The 25,126-nt window shown below is 37.3% G+C and overlaps 1 pseudogene; it reads left to right on the top strand.

Annotated features, from left to right (window-relative positions):
• The first annotated feature begins 3,059 nt into the window (after positions 1-3,059).
• Positions 3,060-19,823, top strand: LOC129207850 (uncharacterized; annotated as a pseudogene).
• The last annotated feature ends 5,303 nt before the right edge of the window (positions 19,824-25,126 follow it).

The following is a 25,126-nucleotide window of genomic DNA, read 5'->3' as shown; positions in this document are numbered from 1 at the left end:
AGAAGTGGAGTGTATTTCCTAATGATTTCTTCTGCCTGCTTTCTTTCTGTGTGTACATGCTCTTGATAAGCATCTTATCTAAAGACAGCTATGGAGTATGGTAGACACTTTATGGGTTTATTTGTCATGTGGTAGTGGTATATCTGCAACAGAATAGAGCACACTTACAGGTGGATCTTTACCTGAAACATCAGAGTTTTCCAGGGAACCAGTTTAGGTAAGGGCTGATTCTTCTCATACACTGGGAAAACACCAGAGTCTCAGTTCTTATTGCTGTAGTTATGAAGTACACCAGTGGGCACTGAAGAGTGTGCAGAACCAGAGAAGCCTAATTCAAGCTTTGCTTATGAAGGTGTATCAGTAATAGTTTTAGGCAAGTAATTTATGAACAATTACTCAGAAATTAGATCAATATCTAAGTAAGTCTTGCTGAAATTAGCATTTGCTTAAATGGTGTGATTACCTTGCAGATAATGGGGGGCACCAGCATGCTCTATCTACATAGGAATAATTGCTGGTATATTTGTTTTTCCATGTGCAGTTATTAGACTCAGAAAGCATTCGTCTTTTTGCCTCTTAGCCTTTGCTGACAGTGACGATGTTATAGACATCAGTGAGGTGATTCTCTTAGAGCTAGCTTAGCTACCAGCACAGTGAGTGTTGTCTGCATGATGTGCTTTGCTGCCACTGTCAGATCACATCTTCTAATGTAGCATGCTTTAGAAGAACCGTGGCTTCAATTCTTCCTCTGTAGAACAGGAATAATGTTAATTTCCAATCACGTGTTGGAAGTGGCACTGCGAGGATTAACCAGTTCATGTTTCTACAATTGTTGAAGGGGATATAATGTTTGTGCGTAATATTATTGGCTGATAGGTATGATTCCAAGCTATGACTAATGGCAAAGCACAGTTGTTATTCCCACATTGCCATTAGGGATGAATATATTATTTTAACATATTCTCCACCCACAGAAATTTTTCAGTCTCTTTTAATTTACATAGAGACTGGCATTTTACTAACAGCTTTTTAAGAAACATGAGAGCATTGAGGAAAAAGAAGCTTGGTGCAAAAGAATCATATTGCATTGCCATCCATGTAGAGTCAAAATTGCACCTTAGAAAACAATATAACTGTTAAGGAGTTAAAAAAGTAAGCATCTATTTGAAGGATGCAGTACAGACCATAATTATTATACATAACTGCCAGTCTCCAAGCCAAGCAGTATTCCAGCAGAATGAAGGGGAAGAGAGCAGCATGGAGAGACACAAACTGAGAAAAGATGTAAAGGTTTTTAAAGCTAGCTAAAGAAAAGTTTGCTTGGCATGAGTAAGCTTAAAGCTCAAACATGGTGATTTAGGGGGCTGCCTCATCTCTTTTCCTTGTTAATGTTTGTCCTTTGAAAATTCACAGCAATGAAGTCTTTCTGTATTAATTCCAATATCAAATTCTCATATTCTTAAAAAGCAAATAACTTGGAAAATCTTGGAAACTGCAGCAGGAAAAGAGGTTGAATGAGCAAAAAGTAGCATAGATGATAACTAATGGGGCAAGACTGAGCAAAAAAATGAACATTTGAGCTTTGCAGTCCCATTTTATTCCCAGACTAGTTTTACGCCAACCCACTATAGTTTAGAGCAGCCTTGGAGATATTCTAAAGTCTTCCAACTGGCCTGTAAATAGCTGCCTGCCAACAGAGAAGAGAGAAAGCCCAGCAGTGCCCCTTGTGCTTCCTGTACTGGGGCTGGAAGCTGGAGTGAAGGTGCCAGTTTCGTGTCTGCCAGAGGGGCTCTCTACCAGGTCTGCAGTCAGAAGGAAGTTCTTGGCTGGGGAAATTGGAGTTGGTTTCTGGTCTCCACGTGGCTAGAGCAGCACAAAGAGATCCAGACTAACCAGAGAGACTGAGCTTTATATTCTTGTATATATATTTGATGCATTTTGCGCTATCTTCTTTGGAAGTAAATCCAGGCATGCACAGAAAGGAGCTGATCCAACACAACTTTATTGCCAGAGCTCCAGCAGCTTGCTTAATACTGTGTAACACTTTATGAGTTATTGACAAATTCATTGGTGGGGTTGTCAGGCTAACCATATGGTTGGCTTTAGAGGAATATACCAGTTTATTTGTTGGACCAAATTTTTGCTAAGACATTAGCAGTTAGCTGAGCTTCGAGTTTAGTTATCTTGGAAACTGCTGTTTACTAGAGCAGCCTCCAGGCTTGCAGTGACAAAGACCTGAATTGAACTTAAGTTCAGGAATTTACCTTAAAAGTGTCAGGTGAACAGCTGGATGACTGTGGAGATTTCACTCATCTCCGTGGTGAATATGCCAAATTAGAGACTTGGCTTCAGGTTTAACATATTTTTCTTTATCATCCTTCTGTGGTAGTACACAAGAGGATGTAATTTATGCAGTGTGTCAAAACACAGTGGATTTATTTTGACTGTCTGATGTGATGCCTCTGTAGTTCCTCCAACTTAGTAGCATTACTGTTCTGACTACCAATTTAGATTCCTAGTAGGAAAACAGGAGCAAAGACTTTTATGTCACAGCTTTTCTTCTTGGTCCCTACCCATTGTGGTACTCAGGCTATAAGCAAAAATGGGAGTGATGAAGACCTTGCACTTGCTCCATGACTGCAAGGGACTGCCTTTTCCCCTTTCTCTTCTCTCTGCTCTGCTGTGTTTTGTAGACATCTGAGGGCTGCTGCAAGTTATATTATTTTTCCCTATCCTTTTGGACCCTGAGAGAGAGAGGACCATCTGTGTGGTGGTTACCAAGAATCATTTTTACATGATTTGAGACCCCTGTGCTATCTGATATAAATGGCCTTAGTGAAACTGTTCTCCAGCCACCTGGGCAAGGCTTTATAAACTATTTCATGAGCTGCAACAGCTTTTTTATGAGTTATGGTGTTCTGTAAACTCAGTGCCAATTGCCTTCATATCTTCTGAGAAAATATGCATATAGCATTGGATTCTACTGTATTTAAGGATGTTTTGAGCTCCAGCGTTGATTTATTGTAGGCAGGTACTGCTTCAATATCAAAAGGATCATAATGAAAATTAAAGTTATTTTTACAAGATACAGTGGAAATCTTCTTGGACAGCTGAGGTATATTGAAGATAAAAGGTGGTTTGAGTTGACTATAGTAGAAGTACTGTAAGAATCTACTAAAGCAGAAAATACTATTTATATGAGTGAACTGTTGCCTGGTTTTGGAAATGCAAAAACATCAGTAAGATGTATAAGGTGAAGTTAAGATACTGTGTCACTTGCCAAGTGCTACTTGGTGCTCCTGGAAATACTTGGAGATCTGCTGATTTATTAATATATTGCCTGCTGTTGTTTATATGATCAGTCACCTGCTCTCCTTGAATGTCTAAAAGCCCTTTGGGAATTAATGCTATATTTTTACTCATGCTAATCAAAAGTTGGTATACAAAGTATTTGTGCTGTCAAGGGAGCAATAGTAAACAAGATACACTGAACATGATGACATGTCTGTGAATCAGCTTCTGTATGCCATCCCTTTTTTTGCTTGTTCCCTTCTTTTTCTCCCTCTACAACAGTAATCACCATAAAGCAATTCTTCAATTAATTATTATTTTAAAGCTGAAACAGGAAGTAAATGTGCATTCTGAAAGCAAGGACAAGAGGCACCCTTCTCTAATTCCTCATCTGAAATTTTGACAGTTTTCTGCTTAGGATACTTTTTTATAGGCACACAACAGCCCGCAGTTATTTTGTGTATGGAGAATTCATTGTTAATTCCCTCTTTCATGGTGCTAATTATTAAAGCCCAAGTACTCCTTTTTAGCATGCTGTTTGTCCTCCAGTTACTGCTCAGAAACTGAAGTGTCTTGGATAATTAGCTTAATTCTTCTTTGATTGTTGGGTCATGACAATTAAAATTTCCCAGTGGAAAAGGACCTGGGGGTATTGGTCAACAGCCAGCTGAATATGAACCAGCAGTGTGCCCAGGTGGCCAAGGCGGCAAATAGCATCCGGGCTTGTATCAGAAATAGTGCAGCCAGCAGGACTAGGGAAGTGATCGTTCCCCTGTACTCGGCACTGGTGAGGCTGCACCTTGAGTGCTGTGCTCAGCTTTGGGCCCCTCACTACAAGAAAGACATTGAGGTTCTGGAGTGTGCCCAGAGAAGGGCAACAAAGCTGGTGAAAGGTCTAGAGCACAAGTCTGATGAGGAGCAGCTGAGGGAACTGGGGTGGTTTACTGGAGAACAGGAGGCTGAGAGGAGACTTCTACAACTATCTGAAAGGAGGTTGTAGTCAGATGGGTGTTGGTCTCTTCCCCCCAAGTAACAAGTGATAGGAGAAGAGGAAATGGCCTCAAGTTGTGCCAGGGGAGGTTTAGATGTGTAGATGTGGTGCTTAGGGACATGGTTTAGTGGTGGACTTGCCACTGCTAGGTTAACAGTTGGACCTGATGATCTTACAGAATCTCATCCTTTAGGTTGGAAAAGACACTCACCTCACTATAACCTCCTGTCAGGTAGTTGTAGAGAGTGATAAGGTCTCCCTTGAGCCTCCTTTTTTCAGGCTTTCTCTCAGTCTGACCTCTGCAAGAACAAGGTATGTGCTCTAACAAGATGCATCTGACAAAACAGTGATAAACGTTTAATGCTATGCCTGCATCTGTGTGTGAGAGAAGAACTTGCCCAAATATTCATGTATAATAAAATGAATATTTGATATGCATGTACACATATGTTTGTATATACATGTGTGCCTGTATGTTTCACACATAAAAGCAGAACTTTTTAGGCAACTAGAAAAAACAAAGAATAATAGGTGATGTGATGTATCTATAGGAAATATATGGGGAAATTCATGGTGGAGAAAGTAAAAGTTTAGATCTATTCCATTTATCTGCTTAAAATTCACCAAGATATGAAGTTGTTATCTGGCAAATTTCAAGAGTCACTACAATCAGAGTAGCCAATAATTTAGGTAGCTGACAAATTATAAGAGATTTGTTACAGTTGTGCTGATTTCTAAGGTGATTTCCTGCTTCTGAGTGAATCTATCAGGAGGGTAATAAAGCTATTTAGGTAGGTAGAGAAGATATAGATGGATAATGGGATTAGGGAGCAATGAAGGCATCATGACTCACCCATTCTCACTGAGGTCTTACAGCCGGAGTTATACACTAGGGGCACATCACATTGAAACTCACCTGTAAAGAACAAAGACATTTATCAGAGAGAAAAGCTGAGTCTAGAATGCAGTTTCTAAAACTACTGTTGAAACATTTTAATGTGTAGGATTCCCATACTCTTTCATATTCATTAATAATAGAAGCTGGGGCACACTAAGAGACAGCTTGAAAGTACCATGCATAAAAATCTTAAGGAAAGGCGATTGTTAGCTTTTCTATTTACATCTTCTATAAAAATGAAATGTGCAATATGTTTGCATATCCATTCAACCTAAAATTGGTTCTGGTTTGTAGGTGCTTTCCTTCTCTTACTACTAAAACACAAGTTCATCTTGTCTTCAAGATTATATCAACAATTTAAATATTTCTTTCAGTTATTGAATAGACTTGTGTTCAATTTGTCTTATACTGTTGATGTGTGATGTGAGTAATGGTGATCCTGAGAGCAGCATTATGAGGTTAAATTCAGGTTTAAATATACTTGCTTCTTTTTTGTTTTGTTTTTGAATCACAAGCATGTCCAACAGATTTGGTTTTAAGACTCTGAAAGGAAGGGAGGAAGGAAGGAAGGAAAGGGGTGCAGGAAGAGCCTTTGGAACACTTCTTTGGGACCCAGCTCAGTTGTGTAGCAATGAAATTTGATTTTAGAGACAGAAGGCCAGTTATAGGAACTTGTCATTGTAGCACTATTTGGGATATAAATTTACTTTCTTGTACAGAAATTATCAGTTTATATTCTGAAATATTTTTTTCCTTCATATGTGGCTACTTTCAAGCAACCACTGTTTGTGTAGCTTAGCAATTTGGCAAACTCCAGTGAAAAGTGAAGAACTTTAAAGTGCCGCATGGAACAATGCATTGGAAGAAATATTTTTTAGCTCAATGACTCAGCTTTGGTGAGATGGCAACTAATTTTGTATATAATTCATTTTGTACCTGTGTTGGGTTTGGGTGGCAAGGTTTTGGTAGCGGGGGGGCTACAGGGGTGGCTTCTGTGAGAAGCTGCTAGAAGCTTCCCCTGTGTCTGACAGAGCCAATGCCAGCCGGCTCTAAGACGGGCCCGCCGCTGGCCAAGGCCAAGCCAATCAGCGCCTCTGTGATAACATATTTAAGAAGAAGAAAAACACTTAGAGAGCTTTTGCAGCCGGAGAGAGGAGTGAGAAGATGTAAGAAACTCTGCAGACACCAAGGTCAGTGCAGAAGGAGGGGGAGGAGGTGCTCCAGGCACCGGAGCAGAGATCCCCCTGCAGCCCATGGTGAAGACCATGGTGAAGCAGGCTGTCCCCCTGCAGCCCATGGAGGAAGGATGAGGGGGTGTAGCGATTCCACCTGCAGCCCGTGGAGGACCCCACACCAGAGCAGGTGGAGGCACCCGAAGGAGGCTGTGGCCCGTGGGAAGCCCATGCTGGAGCAAGCTCCTGGCAGGACCTGTGGACCCATGGAGAGAGGAGCCCACGCCAGGGCAGGTTTGCTGGCAGGACTTGTGACCCCGTGGGGGACCCCACGCTGGAGCAGTTTGGTCCTGAAGGTCTGCACCCCATGAGAGGGACTCCATGCTGGAGCAGGGGAACGATGAGAGGAGTCCTCCCCCTGAGGATGAAGAAGCGGCAGAAACACCGTGAGATGAACTGACCGTAACCCCCATTCCCCGTCCCCCTGTGCCGCTGAGTGGGGGAAGGTTGAAGCCGGGAGTGAAGTTGAGCCTGGGAAGATGGGAGGGGTGGGGGGAGGTGTTTTAAGATTTGATTTTATTTCTCATTCCTCTACTCTGTTTTGCCTAGTAATAAATTAGATGAATTCCCTTTCTAAGTTTGGTCTGTTTTGCTCGTGACGATAATTAGTGAGTGATCTCTCCCTGTCCTTATCTTGACCTACAAGCTTTTTGTTATACTTTTTCTCCCCTGTTTGGTGAATGAGGGGAGTGAGAGAGCGGCTCTGGTGGGTACCTGGCCCCCAGCCAGGGTCAACCCACCACAGTACCTTAGGTGGCTGAACAGTCTTGTTCCATTAATGGTATTTTAATTAGACATTTCCATTACAAGAAGAGAGGTGTTTTCCTAGATTTTTCCACTGAAGAAGCAAAGCTCAACAATTTTGCAAATAATCGCAAAATAAAAGCGAATAGTACAATTAAACTACAGAAATTTAGAATGCATGCTGTTTGTCCATGCAGTAGTTAGCATGTATGTTCTGAAACAGCAATCATTTTTCTAGTGGTATTATTTTTACCTACAGTGCACTATAGATACTCTTACACAAACAATTTTAGTCACCCTCACAGTCAGTAACTATTCAAAATACTGGTTTTGTTCCTACTTTGGTGCTGTCTTAGTGGCATTAGCTTTTCTCCGCTGTAGCAGAATGCAAGGATTCATTAAAAATTTGCGATTTTATTCTGATCAAAACTGGTATAGCAGTAGACATAATTTCTTTTAATACTAAAACAGTCAAATAGTTAAATTATTATGAAAATATTATTTTTTTTAATGTTAATTATGCAGAAATAGTTCCAGCGTAACATGGATCATGACTGTTGTTCTCTTGTATTTTAAGATCAGTTCTTAAAGCCTTATGGTCCCTTTAATTAGACAATACTCTTTTTTTCTAGCACTATTCAGTGTTTGGCACTGTCTCAGTGATAAACCTATCACTTAAGTGGGTAATTACTTGGCTGTTACTACCTACATTTATAAACACTGCTCCATTAGAACACAGTCCTACCAGGTGTTTTATATTTTGGAGTTATTTAGCCACACCTATGGAATATTTAAAATCTTACTCCTCTACATGAAGGTGCAATTAAAAAAACAGCTAATAAAATTTACTGGTTTTCTGCCTTTTCTTGCATTTTTTGAGCTGTTGCTCATCATTGCAGAAACCAAAAGTTCTCTCTAAAGTTCCAGCCTAAAATTTGCCATTGGCTAGAGATTGCCTTCAGATTCCAGTGTTAAATTTTAAGCCATTTATTATAACAAATGACTCAGAAAATTATTTCAAACTGTAGTTAAGCAGTGGAATAGATCCTTAGTCAAACAGGTTCAGTTCTTGCTGAGATTTTTTTTTTTTTTTAAATATCTTTAAAGACTGTTTTCTTTCCTTCTCTCCAGTCTTCCTTAGTCATCTTTTGGCTACTGGGTGAAGCAGAAAAATGAACTTGACCGACCTTTCATTTGATCCAGGACGGTTCTAGGATTTTTCACTATTCTGGATCTCTCCTGCTCTCTTCTTTTGGTAAATGTTAGGGGTTTTTTCAGTATTATTTTACTCATTGGATTTTGCTAATACATGTAATGCATGTTGTGCATGGAGTGAGGAGGAGTTCAGTGATCATCTTGTCCAACATTTTTAATACCTATTTGCTATTTAAAGGCTGAACTTAAAACATTTTGCGCTTGGCCTGATGATCCCCACAAGTTACAAGTAAATAGCATGTAACTGGGCTTTGAAAGTACGGTTATTTTTGTATTTATGCCATCTAGTCAGTATTTTTGGTTCACTAACAGTGCAGTCAACTTTCTATCAGTAAATAAACATAGAAGAGTGTCTCGTTTGTGAAATAAAACCTGTAGCTTCCTTTGTCAGTTATTGCCAATTAGGGAGTCTACTGAATTCAGTATAAGGGTATCATTAGCTTTGACAGCTACAGAATGAGACCTTGATGTGTTATCGTATTTGTATTCATTGGTCAAGAATAAATATGGACAATAAATCAGAAAAGAGTTTCTGAATGTTGTGGAATAGGTTAAGAGGGTGAGGAAACTTCAATGTCTTGTATCAGGACACAGCTTGCTAAAATGAAAGCGAGTGGATCTAGGAGAGAAGGGCTCATGAAGCTGAAAATTAAAACACATACCTCACAATAATTAATAGTAAATACAATAATGCAGTGTGTATGTTGTATACTTATCACCCTTGTACTTGATTTTAAATGTACGGCTGATTCACCCGTAGAACTACTTTGATATTAAAAACCCAAGCACATGATGTCTATGTCTAGAGGAAGAGTGCTGAACGCTGCGCAATATCGAGTTCATACTGAGGCATGTGCAGCCTAGTGGTTTTTAGAAGGATTTGACCGATGCTTGGATGTTACTAATTAAGGCAATGTAAGGCCAGCGATGCAGACCACCTGACAGAAACTTGCAGTGACACATAGTAAATACTTGCACAACAAATGTTTGAAAAAAGGCATTCTGAATGGAAGGAAATGACTCCTTAGTAAGTTAAAAACAAATGAGTTCACCAATTTAAAAGGCAGAAAAAAGTCATCAGTTTTTAACAAGAATCAGAAAGTAGAAACCCTGCACTGTAACAAAAGAGATAAGTATAAATGTTTAAACATTATTTACATTATGAAGCAGAAGTAGTTCTGTGATTAATGCAGTTTACAGCACATACCTTTATAACAGAATTCCTGCACTGACATCATACTCATTGAAGCAATAGTCATTACATAATGAAATGACATCAAATGATACCAAAAAAAGTTTTACACCAAAAATACACAAATTCAGTTACAATTTATTTTAGATCATATACAACATGTATTCTTATGGAAAAACCTTTTAGTTATTTGGTCTACACAGCAACTGTAAAATGGGAGGTATCAAAGATCGTACAGTTTTCTTATCTAATTAATCTAGAAATCAGAGAGACATTCAAAATAAATTATCAGGGACCATGAGTTCCCAAGAAGAAGAAAAGGAGAGAAAGTAATTGTTTGTTGCTTAAGTTGAATCTCTAGGAATAATTTTTACCTTCTTGAGATATACTTTTGTATGCCAATGTTCAGAAAAGTTGGTACATCAGAATATAGGTATTGTACCCAAAAATATACAGGCTATATTGGAAATAGTCTACCCTGCAATTTCTCTCTTGTTGAACAAATTCCTGCTCTTTTCTACTTAAATAATATGGTATTGGAAGCTGACTTTTAGTTCAATGTAATTTTTATTAATAACAAAGTAGGTGTTCAAGGTTCTTTTTCTTTCAGTGAAAGAATCATCATTTCTTTTAAAGTTCTTCATTTTCTTCCTTTTTTCAGAGAGAGTTGAGATATAAAAATAGAAATATACTTAATGGTGCAAAGTGCCTAGAGGCTTACAGCCTGCAATTTAATGTTTTATTCATAGTTTTCCTCAATAATTATAGTTATTTATTGATCTTCATACAATTCTTTTCAATATTGCTTTGAATTTAAAATTAATGACATGAAATTTTTTTCTGGAGTTTCAAGATCAGTTTTCCAGTCATAAACCCAGCTATCCATATGCAATTCACAGTGAGCATTTTTTTTTCAAAATGCTCAGCTATATGAATTATTTAATACTTTCCTCCTCCTGTTTCTGTTTGCAAGGACTGTTTCCTTTCTGTAGACACAGTAACGCCCTTGATTTGCTTTTCATACATATTTAGTCTAACTTAGATACTAGTTTTCTGAGCTACCTTAAGTTGAATGACAAACAAAATAATTGTGAAGGTTATAAAGCAGAATCTCCCTTTGCAACTTAACCTGTTCCACGATACTTAATTTCCACTGGATGTTCCATTGGACAAACCGAATAGTGTTCTGGTGCAGGCAATGATCAGTGACTTCGCAGGCTCACATGGCACTGTCATTGTCTGTGCATCTCCTAAGTGTTCTTATGCCACACTTTCATTTCCAGCAGAACCCACAAGGCATTTTAGTCAACTGAATTCTTCCTTGACTCTACAGAAATGTAACTGTCTCATTTTTGTCTATTTCAGATAAGAGACCACAACATACAAATCTGATCTCTACAATTAATTGCTTAATGTACATCAATTTTTATCAACTTGATCTCTGTATACTTTTCCTTATACAATTTATTTCCTTTTTTGTCTTGCAGACTGAAATCAATCTATCTCATCTGCATACGGTGTATTTCTGTACAGCTTTTCTTATGTTGTATCTTTGTAATATTCCTTCTGCTCGTATTGCTTTCTTACAAGTATTTTCCTGCTGTGTATCTTATTTTATATATTCTATTCATTTCTTCAATCTGTCCAATTTGAAATATTTCTAAAAGTTTAGTGTGCCACTTGGGCAAGGCAATTTTTTGGGAGTTCCCATTTATAGCTTGGCAGTAATATACTTGCTACTAGACCCTCTAGTTAGGGGTATGCTTCTCTGATCTTCAGTTACCCTTCAGCAGTACCTGTATTCTACCACGGGAGCTTGTTAGTACATGTCTGTTCTTCAGTGAGGACAATAGTCAAACCACCTCCACAAGCAAGGTAAGATACTCTCTTTTATTTAAGTATAACACATTTTATGCTGCAAGCATACTAGTTAATTAATCAATTGTACTTAATACCTATTTAATTGTGCATCTTCAGGTTTATTGAACAGTTATAAACTGTCATGTTTGGTTCAACAGAAGTGCTGGGTTCAGCAACTTGCTCCAATATGTTGAAGGGCATCACAATTTCAATATTAGTATAGTCTTTAAGTGCATACAGTTGTAAATGGAACACCATTAACAAAATAGTCACCAAGATGAGCCGCTGAGTCAGAGTCTAAATTCAGATGCACACATTTTTGCAGCTAAGCACCAGGAAGCCCTTCTGTTAACTTTAGTAAGTTTTGTGTCATCACCTAGATGATTTTTCATGCACTGTTAGTGATGCTGCAGTACATCTCACCTCTTACGTTTAAATTGGAGTGATAACACACTCTTGTATTTATTGAAAAGGAAAAACAAAACATTTTAAAAACAAAGTTGAATAATCTGTTGCAGAAGTTTGTTCTAGTTGCTAATAAGCAACACTGAAGTCACTTGTTGCATCTTTTACAAAATTCAGCTACTTAAAAACAATGACCTGAATTGCTGAGACACCAAATAACGTGTACAAACTGCCTAAGAAATGCATTTTCCTGTCAGATATAAATGCATATTTCACTGCAATGCTCAACCTTACCTCCAGAACATAGTTACTTTGATGGTAAAAACAGTGTGATTTCCAAAAAGAATGTTTTGGAAAGAGTCTGTGTTTCCATTCAAGGCTGGTCAATCTTAACACCATGCCCACGTGATTTGTGGCTGTTTCTGCCCTGATCTAGCCTTGCTAATGTCTGCAGATACACTCATCTTTTCAGTCACTTGCCATCCATCCTATTTCTATTTGTCTATTTAGCCATCCATTTCATCTGGTCAGAACTGTAGACAAGCAGCTTTGCTGGGCAGGCTGGCTTACCTGCCATTTTTCTAGTACCTAGCATATCGTAGGTAGCTTAGGACCAAGGATCCTAACTAAAGTTGTGAAGCATAATTGTAAGGTATTCTGTGTAACTGCCCGAAATCATATTTTACAACTGTTAGTTATTAAAATATACCTTTCATTTTAACTGAATATCTGAATATGTTGGAATAACAATATAAAAGGAAAGTATGAAGTATTGAACAATGAAACTAAAAAATCCATATAACTTTGTCAGTCTTAGTAGCAATGTTCTTGGGCTTGTGTTGGGTGATACCCTTTCTAGAACACCAAAACTAAGAATGGATTTCTTTGTCATGAGCAAAACTCCATATGTACAATGAAAGAATGTCCAGACTTAGTCTTCTCCTAGAGCCAAAATTGAATGAGGATTCAGGGAAGGGACTTCTGGATGATGACATGACAAATCATTCACAGAAAGACTGGGATGCAAAGAACTTATTTAGCACTGTTTTATGGGTGTTATATTTGGGCAGGGTGGGGGAACTGGGATATTAACTTTCCCTTTCCATGCTTTTAAATGTTTGGTTAAGCAGAATACATAGTTAGCAGTTAGCCTTTATCGATGTTGGCAGGCAAGTTTTGTGTTTGAACTTCTAGCTGTTTTTTATGGCTGCACATTTGAGTATCTTCACTGAACTATTCTTAGAGTTGAAGATTTTAAGCAGAGACCATGATGGTCATTTTGTATGATGTCTTGTATAACACAAGGCATACTTTCTACATGAGCACCATTAAACTGTAGTCAAAAAAGCTGTGCAATTACTTAGAACAGTTCTGTTTATCTTAACGTTGACACAGAATTGGCTTATTTCCATCCCTATGAACTTTTTTTGTTTCTTTAATGTATGAATTATTAACAATTATACAGAGAACTTGTCAGACAGGTGCACTGGCACAATTTACCTGAAAGAGCTAAATTATCTGGACCATATCATTTGGAGGTGAACTGTAATGGCAGAAGGAACTATCAAGTATAAGGAGAATTTGGTACAATATTGTACGTGAGTTCTTACAACAAATAAAGATGGGATTATTATTATTATTTATTATGCAAGTGTGTGTGGTTTTTCCTATTCCTCCCTTCTCCCCTCCGCCCCTCTTTTCCTGGCTCAGGAAATCTAGTTTACCTGCAGATTATGATTTCAGTGAGTATGACTTTTTTCACTGTTATGTATATGGAACTATTTTAGCTCTGTGCTAAGTATACAGTTCTTATATCTCTGCCATTCCTGAATGGAGAAAATTAGGACAGAAGAATGACCTGATATTCTGTCTCATGCAGTGAAGTGTTTCCTGGATTTTGAGGTTTCAATTAAATAGTTGAGTGTTAATCCTGTTTTGTCATACCCCGTTCCTGGTTCATAACTGGAAGTCAGAAAGTGAGATTAAAGGTCTTGCCTGACGGGAAAATACATTAGTTAATCTAATGAGCCTTCTACATACAAATACTTTGTCTCTACAAAACCAGTTATGAAATCTAAGGCTGAACTGAGCCATGTAATATGTATACAGTGTGGAAAGTAAAGTAATCAATGATCTATTCTTTCCCTGAGGACATGATCAGGGAATATATCAACACATAACTTATTCCTGGATTAGATGCTCAGTCATAGAATGTATTTCAAAGTACATTTAACAGTTCAGTAATAGTAAACATATGGTAAAAAAAGAAAATAATCATAACAAGAGTAACTAATGAGAATATAGATTGGCAAATAATTTGAAAATTTAAGTACTATGGCACTCAAACAAAAACAGAAAATATATCTTAAAGGATCAGCAAGAGAATTTCAGTAGATGTAAAATAGAATTTGTTCCATTTTCCCTAGAGAACCATAAAAATATACTTGAAATCTGTGAGATGTTTTATTAAAATGCAACATATCCCTCTTAAATTAAATTTTGGTATAGGAAAAATGTGACTGTGAGCTTTATATGTGAAATTTTACTCTAACTCATTCCTAACAGCAGAGCTATAAAGCATTCTAATAACAGATTCTTCATCTTAGTAGTACAGCTTTCAAAATGGATGAAACACACAATATTGCCAAATTTTGTAATTAATGCAAGGTCTTTGTGTTATCTTTTGCACAAATACTTCCAGAAAATGAAGTCATTACATAAAATAAGACGGTGTGCAAAGTCTTTATAGGGGGTGTATTTTTACATAGTAGAGCACTATGAATTTCTGCTCCTACTCTAGATTCTTTCTGATAAAGTCCCAAGTGCGAAGACAGATGTGTGAGGGCTATTTACTCTCATATGTTATATTTGTACCATAACCATATTGAATATATGCGTGATGTTTTGTTACTGCCTGTTTTATAGGGGAGGGACAGAGCAGTAACTATATAACGTAAGAGAGAATCTGGTTATCTTTCTACTCAGGAGAGAAACTTTCCCTGCCCATGTGAAGCTGCAGTTGCCAAGGCAGCTTCTGTTTGTATTCCTGGCAAAATCCATAACTTCTCGCTTCTGCAGTGGAGGTGCATTTTGATGCGCAGAGGAGGTGCTCTAACTTTCTGGTTTTGCTCAGATTCTTAAAGCGTAGGGGTTTTTTGTTTTGGTTTGGGTTGGGGCTTTTTTTCCCCCTACAGATTGTATGTCACTCACAGCTTGCAAAGGTCAACATTTTGGATGTTTTGGGATGAATTCAGAGTTTATATCGCAGCTAGAAAATAAAATGTTTATAATTGGCTCATTTCTTGGCTTTTTCTCTTGGAGGCTGCTACTAGTGAAAACATTGCGTAGCTGCAGTGTCCCTGTACTTCTGTGAAATAAATTGAACAATCTAAAAAGCATGAAAATAACTTGTGGCCTTAATGATGTGTGCAGAAAGAAGCCCATCTAAAGGTCCGTACTGCACACTGATTTTTTTTTTTTTGCATTAAAAAATAATTTTAAGAATTAGTTGCTTTTCACTAGAGATCATAAATTGTCATTGAAATTACTGGTTTGAAAAGCAAATGAGTTGCAAGTGTGTAGCATTTTATGCAGAATATTTGCAACTGTTCATAATGCAGTAACAAGACAATGTTGTTCAGACTGTAATCTTTTATGTTCCTAGAAGCATGGATAGAAATTCGTCATTATATTTCCTTTTGGCTTCCCTATACTCTTTGACCTTCAAGCTTCTGTCCTTTCTGCTTGTGACAGTATACACATGCGAATGGAACTGATGTATTGTTGACAACAGCAGTCAACCTGTGTTTATGGGTTGTTTTACCGGTAGTAAGGAATGTCATTTCAAAGAATCTATTCCCATTGTTGGGGATTAATTGCTAAAAATTACAAATGGCAAAGCAGCATTAGGAAATGCTAAATACACATAAGTAAGTGCTTTGCTGAAGTGCATTTTTTTTTCAGCCACAAACTGCAATAGCATCAGGTCAGGTGTGCATTTCCTCTCTTCACCTTAGTGGGAAGCTTCGAAGCCAAATTATCATGTACAAGGGACTGTAATATTCATAGAAACATGAATGGAATAATAGACTCTGACTTAGCTGAGCACTAGAATTTGAATTAGGTACTTTGGCAGAAGAGCTTAAATGACTCTTGTGACCCTTCCACTGATGCTTTGACAAGTCTGATATCATACTCAACCTTATCCTTACCCTGTGCTGCATCTCCCTTAAACTCTCAATTTTGCATTTATCCTAAGGATGCAGAAAGGAAGAAATCAGAAAATCCATGTGTTTTGTCTTGCAATAAGAAAACTATTTTGATACATTGGGCATGATACAAGCTGTCGAATAGAGTTATCAAGTGGTGAGTAGACACTCATTTAGCTGAAATTGCTATAGATTTGAAATTAATAGTGAAAAATGTAATAGTCAAAAAGTAAAAAACTAGCAACCTCTTTACCTGGCATTTAATTAATTCTGTTAAGAATTACAAAACTTTAGTATTCCTTTTAAACTTCTACTAATCCTATTAAGAATTAATGAAATTCTTTGAATTTTTTGCAAATTATTCTGTGTGTAATAAATGTTAAGTGTTTTATAAATTATTTTGTTAAAGAATTGTATGTACCTAATAAGAATTATTTACTATATGGCAAAGGCTTATAGTACTTAAGTATACAGATCTGAGATGACTGATGCTGGCAAAAGCATGCTCAAGTCATCTTTTCAATTTCACAAAAAGGGAGTAGGTGTCAGACACTGAATTCTCAAGGTCCTTACCTTCATGAATACTGTAATACAGAGGACACAGTGAATACTGTTTGTTATTATCCAGAGACACAGACACGGCTGGAGTAATGATACTTATTTTTTATTGGATGGTAGGAAATAGCCTTTGAGCAAAGTGTTTGGAGTCCTTAAGCCTCCCCACATTGTTTTCTTCCCAAGCAAGTGGCCCGGGGGAGTTATAAAACAGAAAAGCATTTCCCTTTCCTATCAAAACCCCAAACAAACAAACAAACCAATCAGCATGTATAAAATACACACCACTAGATATAAGGGACATGTTGAGGGACATGCTGATTGAAACACAACCGACGCAGAAGGGCTAATCAGTCCTCTGTGGCATTTGCGGGGCACTTCTTGCAAAGGGAAGGAATTCCTACGATATTATACAAATCCTGTGGCACAGTATGTAAGCCAACTTAATTGTCTACTGTGCGCCAGTGCAAGTCTGGCATTTAATTTCTTTCACAGCCATATTTGATAATTTATTCGACATACATTATTACATAGAACTGTAAGCACAGTTAAAGTTAGGACAGGATTGCTGCTTTTGTAGCAAATAAGAATTATTTAAGGGTTTTATGACAAGATATATTCAGAGAACAACAGTTTATTTAGGAGGAACCAAGTGATTGCTAGATCTCAATTTTAATCGCAGCTGAGGAGTGTTAGAACAAGGTACATAAAACTGATGCTGTCATCCTTTCATCTGGGTTTGGGCTGTGTTGTCTTCCATGTCACAGCATAAATTGCAGTCACTCTAAGGCAGCTCAATTACATGATTGGTGGTCTGCGCAAAAAGATTCAAGATTACTGCAGAGACTGATCAGGCCTAAAAAGCTCTCCAGGTGCCCCCTAAGTTGTTCAGCAATTAGTTGGCACTGACATATGCAGACTCTGTAGTTTTCCCAGGAGTATCATTGTAATGGTGATCTTTTCATGTTAGAGGCAAAAAATTTGTGCTGTCTGATGGAATGTAATGTCTGTAATACGTATGCAAATGTGTCACATTTTTGTTTGGGCTTTTGTGGTTTTTGTTCTTTTTTCTTTTCTTGAATAATGTAGCTATTTGATGAAGCTTATTGTTGGGAGTCAGTGTGGACTTCTTAAGAGAATTTAGTAATAATTTTTAATACTACTTACATGTTGTCCATAAATTAGGAAATAGTAAACCCATGAAACTACAATTTCAGCAAAGGGTTATTTGTTAGAAAATACTGTTTTCACTACATTTTGTCTAAAAGCAGAAAAATAAAAAGAAAAAAAATTTTAAATCCTAAGAGATTTGTAACTGAATGACAATAATGTATAGAATAAACCTCTATGTGTACTTTGGGCTCAGTTTATCAAATCACAGTATAACTTTACATGGAAATAAAGAGGTCTCAATTATTTCACTGGCAGGTAACACATAACTGCTTATGATAACCTGTGTCAGAACAATTACTAAAAATTAAGTGGGTTCAACTGAAAAGCAAGCTAGTGATGCACAGATAAAGTGCCTGGTTTGTGTTAGTTAAAATAGCAGCTTAACAGTTGTGGCTGTTATAGATACATCTTTTTCCATCTTCATGCACCATGTAAGCAGTGGTATTCATAGGCTTTAGAAGGCTGAACTTAATAGTAGGGCTAGATCCTCATATATAAGTAGGACTAATGCTATACTCTCTTGGAGGATGTTAATATACTATGCAGAAGTAGTTCAGTAAGTCTGTTTCCCTTTTAAGTTCAGTAGATAGTAATAAAATTCTTTCTGTAGGTTTTTATTAAAAAGTATATTTTTTCAGGGACACTTGAATAGACAACGTACACTGATAGAGTTGCAGTCGAGTATCAAACTTTGCTAAGGGCGAGTGACCTTAGGAATCCAGGCATGGCTTAAGGCATGAGTCTTGTTTGAAACCACTGATTATAAGGCAGCACATTAATTGTTATGATAACTACTGCTTGCATGACAATCAAATCTAACCACTCTTCCTGTTACTATTTCTCACAAGAACTGAGCCAGACAATTTAAAAGCTCAGGTCTAAGTATTATCTGGTAGTTTTTCTGCTTTCTGTGAAAATCTGCGGGTGGATTACTCTTCCCCATAAAACCTAACATAAATAGATGTAATCTTCTGACCACATGCTCTCTGTTCTTCCTAAGCTTGACTAGAAGCTGATCTGCATTTTAGCTAATCAAGATTCTTCGCTTCACCTCCCTTTTGTCAGCATACAAAAGCTCATGTCAGGAAAGCTTTCAGAGGTAATCAATCCAGAAAAATAGATCAGCAAAAGGAAAACACGGTGAATAAATATTTCATTGCACTGTGTAAGCCTGTTGTTTTATATAGCAAAACAAACATCTTAGTCTGTTTTCTTTACGTATTTTAATTATTCATTTATTTTGTATACAGACAATACGTATGTGTTTATATGCAAGTATCATCCCAACATTTGGGATGATATGTGCAGTATTTGGGAGCATACAAGTTCCTTGACCATATCATGTTTTGGTAACTGCTTCCCAAAATGCAGTGATATGTCATCTCAATGTATTAACATACTCTCACTAGGGCATCCTTTTCCATTAAGCATTATTATGGCTATAGCAATTTGTTCTGCTTTATTGAATTTAGATGTGGCCATGGGCTTGGCAACAGTGGGACTCCCCAGGGTTGTACAGTCCTGACATCCTAGATTCTGTGGTAGATGTTTGAAACAGCTTTTCCCTTGGTTTACACTACTAGGAATATCACTCTCAAATTGGGAATCATCTTTACAGAGTAAAGATTGAAAAAGGCAAACGGTAAAGACGCACACACACAGCCTGCCTGATGTTTAGCATGGGCATTTCTATGGCCTGTGGGAGATTATTGTGTGGGTCTGAAACTAAGAAACATATATTTCCCAAGAATTTAAAAGCAAAGTGTTGTTTACCCTGGAGAACAGGAGGCTGAGAGGAGACCTTATCACTCTCTACAACTACCTGAAAGGAGGTTGTAGCCAGGTGGGTGTTGGTCTCTTCCCCCAAGTAACAAGTGATAGGACAAGAGGAGATGGCCTCATGTTGTGCCAGGGGAGGTTTAGATTGGATATTAGGAAAAATTTCTTCACTGAAAGGGTTGTCAAGCACTGGAACAGGCTGCCCAGGGAAGTGGTTGAGTCACCATCCCTGGAGGTGTTTAAAAGATGTGTAGATGTGGTGCTCAGGGACATGGTTTAGTGGTGGACTTGCTGCTGCTAGGTTAATGGTTGGACCTGATGATCGTAAAGGTCTTTTCCAACCTAAACAATTCTATGGTTCTATGATTATTAATGCCTGTGGAACAGTGGCTTGTGATTATCATCTACCTGTTCAATGAGAGGGGAATCAGATCTTCTGACTGTATAAAGACAGAAGTTCTGAATTGAAACTGTCCTCTGTTGGTTTTTTTTTCCCAGAGGAAAACATGATGTGGATGCACACACATTCTCCTTTTCCTCATTTTTATCAGATGTGTTGAACAGTTTTACGATGTTCCTATGAGCAAGCCAGGAGGCATAAATAAATTTGCCGTGAACTGTAGGCTTTCTTCTCATGAATCTGGAGTAAGAATAATTAAAATCAGTAGCCCTGTACCCACACAATGTAGTTAGATCCCCGCAAGCAGCATTGTGACTGCGTAGCTGCACAATTATATATAGTGATCATACACTGTGCGAGTTTTGTCTTGTCCTACCCACTGAGGAGAACTGTTGCCATGACTCCTTTCAAAAGTTACAACAATATTTTAAATTATAAACATCAGATTTTAGTTTAAATAATCTGGTGGTTTTAAAATATTTTATTATTTTCTAAAGGGATTTTCTGTTTTCTATGGTTTTTATGTTTTATGTATCTCTTTTAAAATAATATTTTTACTTTTTGCATAAACTTTTAATGAAATAATGAGACTAGCTTTTTTCAGTGAGTTGGATCTTTGAGCAGTTATTTGTTTTCACTTTCATTCAGTGATCATGATTTTAAGATTTTTTCCTGTGCTCTTTCCCAACCTTCTTGTGAGTTATTTTAGATTATTACTGAATGAAAGAGAGGTATTTCTAATTTTGGTTTTTGGAAAGAGACTCAATCATTTGAGCTTTCTGTGTCAATGCTCATTTTATGTCTCTTTTGATCATTTTATATTATAGCTACAGTAATTCCAGACAGGCTAGAAGTATGTACAAACTAATTTGAATTTCAAAATTGACTCCAACTGTACAACTGTACTTGTTTAAGCATACATAAGTTGGAGATTGACTTTTTTTTCCTGGAGATATATTTCCATTGATGTTGCTTTGTTGCTAACAGAACTCTTGTAGCAACTCCTATAGAATACCCATTCAAGGCTGAAAGATGCAGTTCCTTTCTAAACATGCAAAGTCATTCCATTAATTTGCTTATTTGGAAAGTCTATTTGTATCTAGAAATCATCAGAAAAATGTTTTAATTGAAAGAGGAGGATGATAGAATAAAAAATATCTCCATTCTACATTCCTAGAAAAAGACAAGGTGGCTCTCCCATCTACGCCAGCTGACCCAACAAAATTTTAACTAAACCCTGCATGATCTCTTAAGCTGCTCAAACTTAATTGATGCTTACATTTTGGCAAGAGGTAGAGGTAATCTTCTCTGCTGAAATTTTCAAAGGCGAATTTTATCTACTGAAAGTAAAGGTTATTTTGTTTATATTTTCAGTGGCTTTGACAGACTCAGCTTTTGCTTTGAAGTGTTCCAGTCCAGCTGTTTCTATGTTTGTTTTAGGACTCCTGATCAAAGGATAGTATTAACCTTGGGTCAAGACAAGGGTGGTATATGAAGTATATTGTGTATATAACTGTAGTATTTGTGCTTAAAGATGAAGGGTTCTACCTTCTCTAAATGTCTGTAATAAAAAATACAGATTTTTCTTGTGGCCTACCAGTGTAAGTTGGCACATGTATTCTTGTCATGTATTACAAGTATGTCCTCCAGGCCACTTTAGAAACATTTGCTTGCTAGCTGAGTGGGTGGAAATAGTATTTTATGGTCATTTGAGGAGCTAAATACTTTAATTTTCATGTGACTTAGTCACCCAAGAATTGATAAGAGCCATTCTGTTCAATAACACGATATTTCTGGCTTCATCTGCTTTCATTTTACTAAATCTTGTTGTAATATGAGTTGTGATGTACATCCAGTGGTTCTAAGAAAGTGTTTTCATCCTTTTATGGCATAAGCAGTTTTAGGTGCCACATATGACTTGATTCCTTACAGAAAGCCAGAAGATTCTACTTCGGCAGAAGGTATCAGAGCAGATACTTTCAGCATGGTTTGAATTTCAGCAAGGAAAATTCTCTGCAGATAAAACAGTCTAACTACACAGTGTTCATTTATATTATTCCAAATTCACAGTGTTTTTCTACAGTTCTGTTTTAACCCATCTGATGGGATTTGACTATTGAGAATACTGAAGGACCAACTTGATGGATTAATTTCTGAAATTTCCCCCAGATCAAAAAAATTTTTAACAAAGTGTTATGTTAGCAACATGCCTAAAAATGACTGAAAGATATCCAGCAGTGGAAATCTTCATTTTCCCCGCTCTTTAATATCTTCCTAAGATTTTACTGCAATAATATATGCATATGTGTTGAAAAGCCTGGGAACAGAATGCACTCTTTTCTACCATTACCCCTAAGAGGAAACTATTCCTTCGCCCCTATTGGCATTCACAGTGTAGTATGTTGTTGATGGTAGATGCTCATGAGGAGTTTGGTGAGCTTGCAATGTTGTAAATAGTACTGGATGCTTATGAGTATTCAGTGAATGTTTTAGGGCCCACACCTGTACTCCACTGCCATAACTCATGAAACCATTAATAAGAATACTTGACAATTAGTTTTAGTTAGAGGGAAATCAGATTGTGGTCTGAAGAGCACTTGAAGGCTAAGGATTCTGTCTGTGAAGCTGTTGGAAAAGCAGCCTGGCTGGTGCTTCGCACCTGGGGATTCTTTCATGACTTCTGCAAGGACAACAGTGAGACTTTTCATACATAATTGGAAACCAGAGATTTTTAGTGAACAGAGTAGCTTACACTTAGCCTCCATGAGGTGGAACTGAGAGTGTAAAGATTTCATATCCCCGATTCCATTACCCATGACTATCTGCTAGTTTCCAGTCTTATGCTGTGTGTGAGGACTTTGATCTTTGCTGATATGGACCTTGTGTGTTATTTCAGGGCTACACAGTACATCAACGTACACAATGTATTTGTCCAGTGGAGTTACCCATCCTGAGCTTATCACATCAATAGCTGTAGTTTCTCTCCTCTGCAGTTTTAATCCTTCTCCCTTTTACTTCCAGGTGTAGCCTGGTGCATTGGTTACATAGAAAGTCTTTGATTAAAGCAGCTAAGATATCCTGCACAAGCTATCACACTTCTGATGATAAACTTATACATTATTCCCACTAGAAGAAAATTGTCTCTGGGAATTACTCTCTCTTCTGGACCTTAAATTCTAGAGCTTGACAGACTTTAGGTTAGAGTATAAGTCCTATCTACTCTGTCACTTAGATTGATTTTAAATCATTTAACCAGGAAGGGTTAAGGAAGTTGAAAGAGTCTTATTGTCAGTGGATTTTCCAAACAGAGTAAGATGATCATGGGCTTCAGTGATTTGCACTAATTAGAATCTTTATGCGAGTAAACAATAAAATGAAAATGTTTATGAATTCCCAATTATTTATACAGAGAAGAAACTGCATTCTGTTTTCTCTTAGAGTATGTCTAGTCTTAGCATGACAAATGATTCTGCTCACAATTTTCTTATGACGCTGTCTGATCCAGTTAGAATCTCTTCAGAGAACATTAATACATTTATTCTGTAGCAATACTGAGGGCGAAAAAAGGATGAAGAAACCTTAACCAGAAACTGATATCCACAGTTAAATGATGGGATTTATTCTGGTAACCAAAGGGTTCTTTGTATATCTGTTCAAAATTCTCTACTTAGTGACCATGGGAGGTAAAGGGGAAGGAAATCTTCAGAAGACCTACGGATGGCTAACTGTGACCTAAATGACAGCAACTCAAATTCTGTCAGTTACTGAAAGTGAACTGTCCCCAGGAGTGAGGAGGTGTTGACTTAACTTTTGGATTCATTTGCTGAGGTGTGATGATCCATTTGAGCCTTAGATAAGGCACTGTCTGAACAAGGACTTTATGCCATTTGTCATTTGTGTACAGGCCACATTTGAGATCAGGTCTCCAATTCCAAGTCAAAAGGATATAATTCCCTAGTGTAGCTAAGAGTTTTGAAAGCCTTAGTAGACACCTCCCTGCATCTTCAAATATCTAAATACCTTTGCAATGTTGACTAAAGAAGTGTATGTGGCTCTAGGTGAAGTCGAGGGCAGAGCTGGGAACAGATCCAAGATCATTCAAGGCCCAGTCCAGCGCATCAGCACAAGTCATCCTTTCTCCTGAAATTTATCTCAACTGTGCCACAATTCTGTGCTCAATTCATTAATTTTTAAAAACATGTACTATCTGCCTTAGAGTGAATTTAAGATTTAATATCTTATTATTTATTGATCACATTGAGATCTTCATTAAAAAACACTATATTGCCCTGAGTGTGCCCTGAAACTTATTTGAAACCAACATGTTTTTATGACTTGGCATAGTTGCTTCCCTTTTCTCCAGGGAGAGAACAATTTCGTATCCAGCAGGCCTACAGTATTATTCAAACAGCTATGCACTCCATTGACAACATTTGTAAACAAAAAAGTACAGGAGAGAGCATTTCTTCAGACAAGACAGTCTAGTGACACCAGCAATAATTTTCAACAAATGCACATTCTAAGACAGTGCAGACTTCCACAGAGGACATCCATGCTTTAAAAAAAAATAATCTCATTACATCCTATTTTTACAACTGGTTCACAGTGTTTCGCCTCTCATTTTCATACTTTCAGGGTTAATTAGAATACCCCAATAGTCCTTTCAGTATTTTAAATCTCCTAAAAAAAAAAAAAAATCTAAGTATATGAAAGAGCATAGTTTACATTACTGTAGTTTTCTCAGGAAAAGCCTTTTGTTTAGAGAAAATTAGACATAATCAGGTACTGACTGTAGGCAATCCATAGTAGGTGTTACTGAAACTGCAATATGCATTGCCAATTCATTCGTTGTGATAATAGCAATCTGAAAGCTTGATGTAAAATGAAAAATTTCTATTGCCAGGGTCAGGTGATAGTCCAGATTCTAGTTTTTATTATTCAGTCACTCTGAATGTCTAAAGTAAGAATAAAGACATTGTTTCCAGGCAGAATAAAAAATTCCAGCCTAGGCTCTCCAGGGCAATGTTTCAGTCCTTTTGCTCCAGGGATAGGGAAAGGTTTATAGCTGGGACTTCTCTGGTTCTCAAGAGAAAACATGGTAATTCCACAGCACCAGAATTACCTTCTTAACAAGTGTTAATAAATGCCTTAACTAGACTCATGAAATTGTGAAGGAATTGTGT

This window comes from Grus americana, chromosome 6, assembly GCF_028858705.1.
Source record: "Grus americana isolate bGruAme1 chromosome 6, bGruAme1.mat, whole genome shotgun sequence".
NCBI lineage: Eukaryota > Metazoa > Chordata > Aves > Gruiformes > Gruidae > Grus > Grus americana.
Note: the sequence above shows the minus strand (reverse complement) of the source record. Positions and strands in the feature narration are given on the sequence as shown.